We start from the raw sequence: 6,181 nt of genomic DNA, 5'->3' as shown, positions 1-6,181 counted from the left end.
TCCACATGCTGAACCACTGCCCTACAGGCCATAATCCCATGCCAGCCAGCTCCTCAGCAGAAATTTAGCCAGACAGATCCTGCAGATATATTCTGCAACTGGCAGCACCTGGAGAGCTTCCTCTGATTTACACCAGCTGGAAATCTGGCCCCTCTCTGTTGTCTCCTGCTTGCCCACCCCTCCATCTCCCACCTCCTCCTCTGCCGAGGCCAGTGTTTCCTTCTGCTGCTCAGTGAGAGAATCATCCTGTGTCCATGATGACACCCAGAAGGACCAGCTGAGCCTCAAATCACCTTTTCCCAGAGGAGGGAGTGGGAACATCTTTTTCAGTGCCCCTCTCATTGAGCACCATTTCTCTCTACCCAACTGTTTGCTCACAGAGCCCTAATTTGCGAGAAGCTGGTGCCACAATCATCCAGGGACAAGGTCCATGAAGCTGTGGCAGCGTCTCTGAGGGAGACACTTCCCACACGCTTGATCCCTAATGGAGCTTAATTGCTTTTGTCCATTAGAAGGAAGAAAGGGTGGCAGAGAGGGGAGGGGAGGAAAAAAAAAAGTTAAGCTCAAGTTAATGAATTATTACATTTCAGAGAGACACGTTACCGAGCAGGGCAGCAGCGGGGGCTGGTGACATCTGAGAGTGGGTAGGCGATGCTGACAGATCAAGGATTGCTCAGAGCCAATTTGCAGCAGCGGGTAGAGATAATACTGTGTGTGAGTGAGAACAGGGCCAGCGACGGTGACTGACAGCCGCTTGGGAAGGCTCCAAGTCACAGGCAGGGCAACATCGCATCGCCGAGAGAGCCAGGTGCTGGCCTCCCACTGAAGGGCTCTGCTCCCTGAGTGTTTGGGTTACATCGCATGGGGTGGCCCAACTCTGCCTTGCAAAGAGCCCAGGGCTCTGCTGCCCCATGGGGTCCCTGTGAGGAAGCTTAGAGGACACCAGCAGATAGCAAAGTCCCCACTGGAAACACCTCTGCTTGTCCACCTGGGTCTCCTAGCCCCAAATCGTGATACCTCCAGCATGAAAACATCCACCCACAACAGCCAAGCTCCACTCTTGCCGACCCTGTGTTGTTGCAGCCCTTCCCCATCTGGCCTTGAAAAGCCAAAGCAAGTGATGGAGGCAAGCGCTGAAGGTTGTGGTGGTAGCTGGGGAGCAGGATGCCATCTGCACTCCTTGCAAGCAAGGGCACCATCCATCCGCACACCATGCCCAGCCTGCATTGGAGCACAGATGGTTTGCTCCGCCTCTGCCTGCAAATTCTTCTCTACAGCCTTGGCATTCCCCTTCACATGGTCCAAGAGCATCTCTGCTCCTGGCAGGAGACCTGGGGGACACCACCGTGCTTGGCCACCTTCCTCACTAGGTCTCCACACCCTTGCTTGCAGCAGGGCAGCAATGCTTTAACTACACCAGTGCACTCTACTCAAAGGACTGGAGAGCCTAGATTTGGTTTTATAGGAGAAGAACCCATGTGGAAGCATCCAGCTTGAAAATGGGTCCTTTTTTAAAAAAACAAAACCAAACCCAAGTAAATAGAAAAAAAAAACCCCAAAAGAACCCAACCACAAAAAACCAACAACCAAAAAAGCAGCTAAAAAATAATAATGACAGATGCTGCAACCCACTTTTATCCTTTCCAGAGCTTCTTTGTGTCCAGAGAAGGTATACAGTGTTGGTCACATCAATATCATGTCTTCCATGCTTTGAAACAACAAGCCAACCATCTTCAAACCCATCAATTCATCACATTTTACCACTATTAAAGATGTCTCCAACAAACCAGTTACCAAACAAGTCTTAAAACAAAAAGAGGCAGCAGAAAGGATGGGGTGGGAAGAGGAGAAATACTGGATTACACACTGAGGATGAGGCAGCAGCACTGTGGAAAAAAACAACCAAACCAAAAAACATGTATAATGGGATGTATAACGAGGAACACCATCTGTAAGACATCAGGTAATACTGCTGCTCTCCTCAGCACTCACCAGGTCTCAAGCTCATGGCTCCACTTCAGGTTTGAGCACAACAATTTGAGGAAAAACCGCCTTCGACCCCAGGAGGGTGTCAGAGAAGGTTATGGGACAGAACTGACAACAGACGGTTTGAAAAAACACGGATGAGACAGATACAAACCGGAGGGATCAGATGGTATTTACCCAAGAGGTGTAAAAGGAACTAAAGCAAAAGTGTTGAACTAACCGTGCAGTCTGTAACCTGGAGCTTCAACTTAAACAGACGGTGGCAATCAGGCACAGCAGAACTGGCACTGCAGACCAGGATTATTGCACCGAACCGAGAGCAAAAGCTAGAGCAGGGTGTGCAGAGGGAAGCTGTGCTTCATAGGTCTGCTACAAAGGAGACAACAAGTTTTTTGGATAAGGGTAATTGCTTGATTTAAGTTCACTTGAATTGCTAGAAGTCAGAGAAGATTCAAGGTCACGTACGATGGGGCTCTGAGCAAACTGATCTAGTTGAAGATGTTCCTGCTCATTGCAGAGGGTGGATTATGTGGCCTTGAAAGGTCCCTTCCAACCCAAACCTTTATATGACTTACGATTCCTTAACGAAGCTGGATTGTCTTGAGAAAGTCTCCTCATGAAGCACTAACTGGTGAAAAGAAAGAATACAAAGAAAGGAAAACAGAAACATCCTATTTCTTGTAGATCCTTTCAGCTGTGGCCATTAGCTTTCGGTCATCCCTGTGTCCTTTGGCAAGAGTTATGTGTTTGCTGCGTTGTGACAAAGCTGCAGGAAGAAGAGGAGCCTACAGCTGAGGATGCTGAAGAGAGCACATCTACAGAGTGCTGGCAGACACATGAGCTGGGGAACGAAAAGCTGACAAGCTGTTGGTGACATCGAAGGGTAAAACAGGAAGGAGCTGGGAGATACCAGCCCTGAGATTACCCATTACGTCACTGTCCCATTTAAGAAGGACCAGATGCTGATGGTTATCTTCTACCTTGGAGAAACCTTGTGATTATCTATTTGGATTTTTCCAGGGCTTTCGATACAGTTTCCCACAGCCTCCTCCTAGAGAAACAGATGCGTTACAGTCTAGACAAGTGGTCCATGAGGTAGGTTGCCCAGCCACACCCCAAAGGTGGTGGTAAACAGCTCCTTTTCAAACTGGCAAGCTGTCATAAATGAGGTCCACAAGGGATTGATATTGGACCTAACTCTGTTTAATATCTTCATAAGTGATCTGGATTATAGAATCAAGTGTACTCTGATGAAGTTTGCTGATGACACCAAGCTCAGTGGTGACTGGACACTTCAGAAGGGAGAGCCACCCTGCAGGAAGACCTGGACAGGCTGGAAGAGTGGAAGCCTGTCCCTCACCAATGGATTCCAGCAGAGATGCAAGTGTCCAGTCCAACCTCTGCATTTCAGGGTGGGATTAGCCCTTCTCCACACACTTCATGCATGCTCTCCAAGAACAAGTAGTACACCAAGATCAAAGTGAAAAAAGTACACGTGGATGTTTGCTTTGTGTCCTGCTCAATCCTGCTTTGATCTTTAAAAAAAGACAAGTTTTCCATGACCTATGGGTTGGGCTCAGAGCAGCCAACAGTTTGGGGAGCTTATTGTTTTGAAGTAGAGAAAATTAAATGACGAAGAGGACACGTATTACCAGGAGAAGGGAGCCACCAACATTCCAGTTGTAGAGTCTCAGTTTCAACATTTTTCCACAGGTAATGACACTGAGATTTGCATCTCTGTCCCCATTGCTCAGAGAGGTCTGATGTTGGGCCAAAGGCAGCAATGGCACGGTCAACCCGTGCTGCAAGAAAGCGACAGAAAGGTGGTGGAGGGTCTGGTAGTCCCAGCAGCAAGAGGCAGAGATGGAAGTTCTGGATTTTATTTCGCTCTTATCAGGCAGGGCTGGTAGGAGCAGCACAGCTTCACTGTTTCAAGAGCCCCGGGCTTTGTTCGCAATCACTCCCACTGGCTCATGCAGCGCTGGGAAAATGTCACTCCTCCCCCTCCCTCTTATGCTCCAGTTTTTATCCTCTGTAAGCGGAGAACAGTTTTATAGCCCCCCCTTTGCAAGTGACAGTGATTCACAGATGAAAGGTGCATGGCCAGTGCTGCAGGTGAGTTACAGTATGGAAAAAAAAAAAATCACCAATTTTCAACACTTCCTCATGTTAACTTCCCAGGAACTTCCAAGCACCCTAACTGATGCCTTCAACACACAAATACAATGAATTCAGAACCAACCACCAGGTGTGAAACCCACAATGCAACCCCTAGATATGTCAACTCCACCACCTCAAAAGTCGTCTACGAGGTACAAAGAACTGGCAATGCTACGTACGTGATTCTTTCAGGACATCCTGTCTACTTCACCCAACAGGAGTGCCCAGCACTCTCTTGCAAGGATGGAGTTGGTCATGGAAGAACCAGGCATCTCCAAATCCATCCACCAAGTCAAAGAGCTGCAGCCATGGCCATGTTATTATTGTCAATAACCAGAATGATGGAAATTACAACAATCTGGAACAACTCCAAAAGCAATCTGTAAGCAAGAACTATCTGCTGAGTGCTTTGTCAAAAGGATCAAAAAATGAGCCTTTTCACCCACAGTCCTCAAACAACGGGCAGTCCACAGAGCAGATTTCCAAAGACACACGAATAAGAGCAAATTTGAAGCAGTAGAGACATGCTGGCAAGTAACTGGCAAAGAGAAATCAAAGGGGAAAGTCACCGAGTCATCTCTTTGTTGTGGATTTTTTTTAATCCGGTCCAGCCGGCTGTAAGAGGAGTTGTTATTCCCTGTAGCACTGGGGGATACGGCACACCAGACACACGCATCTCCTGTCAGACAGCTTGTTTGCAAAGGGCTTGGAGGCCCTCCGCAGAAAGGTGGTACAGCAGAGCCAAGGCAGAGAGGCACTCATTGAATATGGATGCCCACCTGGCTGCTGAATATAGATGAAGATCTCAAAAGGCTTCTTTACTTCACTCATGTTCAAATACCACATCAATGACACAAGAGCTTCCCCAGAACAAAGTGACAAGCGTGGCCGTTTCTCGCCAAAGGCGGCCCAACTGACGCGCATCCCATGATGGAGACCTGGAGGTAGGCATCACAGTCTTGCTCCTCATTACACCCACACCTCCATTCAAAAGCAATTCCAACTAGTGAATCCTCAAAGACACAATGGGTGCAGACATTTTACATCTCATCCAAGCCACTCCCGGAGATGCTACAACCATCAAAGAAAAACAAACCTCAATGCTTCCAAGCTATTACGCTTCTGATGCAATATTTCTCAGGCATGTTTGTTGGCATCTTGCTATCAACTCATGATCTCCCCACAAGCTTTCCTGCATTGTGGCAACATTTCTCCTCGCTTTCCCCTCCACAAACCACCTACTCCGAGACATTAATCCTCTTTCCAGTGTTTTTGGCTTCAAACCATCTGATCCAGCTCAAATGTATGTGGCCCAGGTTTTGTGTAGAGCTGACAAAAAAAAACCCTGCCTCCATGGAAAATGTACACTTGTTCCTTCAACACCCTTATTATTAATTGCTATAAAACTTAATTTTATTCATCGTTTGTTATGCCTCAAAATTGGATGGGAAAAAAATTCAAATTAAGTGAAGTGAAAGGATTTCAGAGATGGTACAGAAGGCTCCTGAAGGAGCTGAAGAAAACTCTCCGGAGACTGGGAACACAGCGCTAACCCAACCTGAAAGAAAGAAGATCTTAAGACAAAGAAATCTTGCCAAATTGATCCTTTAATTATAACATTAGTCGTTTCTTTCAAAGGCTTAGTGCAAGAGCTGGGGGTGGGGGGCAGAAAAGACTTAACATCACCAGGATGAGTGGAAGCAATTAGGAGGATTTAAATTACTCTCTTATTTGGTACAAGGCAGATGGATTTCATTTTTCTTGCCATCGCGCTCAACTTCTTGCTCTGCCATCAGCTTCCAGAGGTGGTCTTCTTGGCAGACCCAAGGTCTCAGCCTTCCCAGGGCGAGCAGCATCCCCTTCCACTCTACACCCACTCAGCTATTGCTGCAGACCACAAATACCAGTGATTGTAGCAGCTTTGTCACCATGGAAAGGGGCTGGAAGTAGGAGACTGGATAGGGGAAAGGAGTCTACCAGCCCTCAACAGGAGGACAGACGCCACAATGAATGGAGGAGGGTGACTGCAAATCAG

At 47.5% G+C, this 6,181-nt stretch overlaps 1 protein-coding gene across 1 annotated transcript in view; it reads right to left on the bottom strand.

The window, feature by feature from the left end:
• Positions 1–6,181, bottom strand: part of LOC104528901 (voltage-dependent R-type calcium channel subunit alpha-1E-like) — a gene marked incomplete at its 5' end in the record, with an annotated part of 60,174 nt that overhangs the window by 11,264 nt on the left and 42,729 nt on the right. The gene's annotated exons all lie outside the window — the stretch shown is intronic.

This window comes from Antrostomus carolinensis, unplaced genomic scaffold (assembly GCF_000700745.2).
Source record: "Antrostomus carolinensis isolate BGI_N321 unplaced genomic scaffold, ASM70074v2 scaffold8958, whole genome shotgun sequence".
In the NCBI taxonomy this organism is placed as follows: Eukaryota; Metazoa; Chordata; class Aves; order Caprimulgiformes; family Caprimulgidae; genus Antrostomus; species Antrostomus carolinensis.
This window is presented reverse-complemented; position numbering and strand designations above follow the sequence as displayed.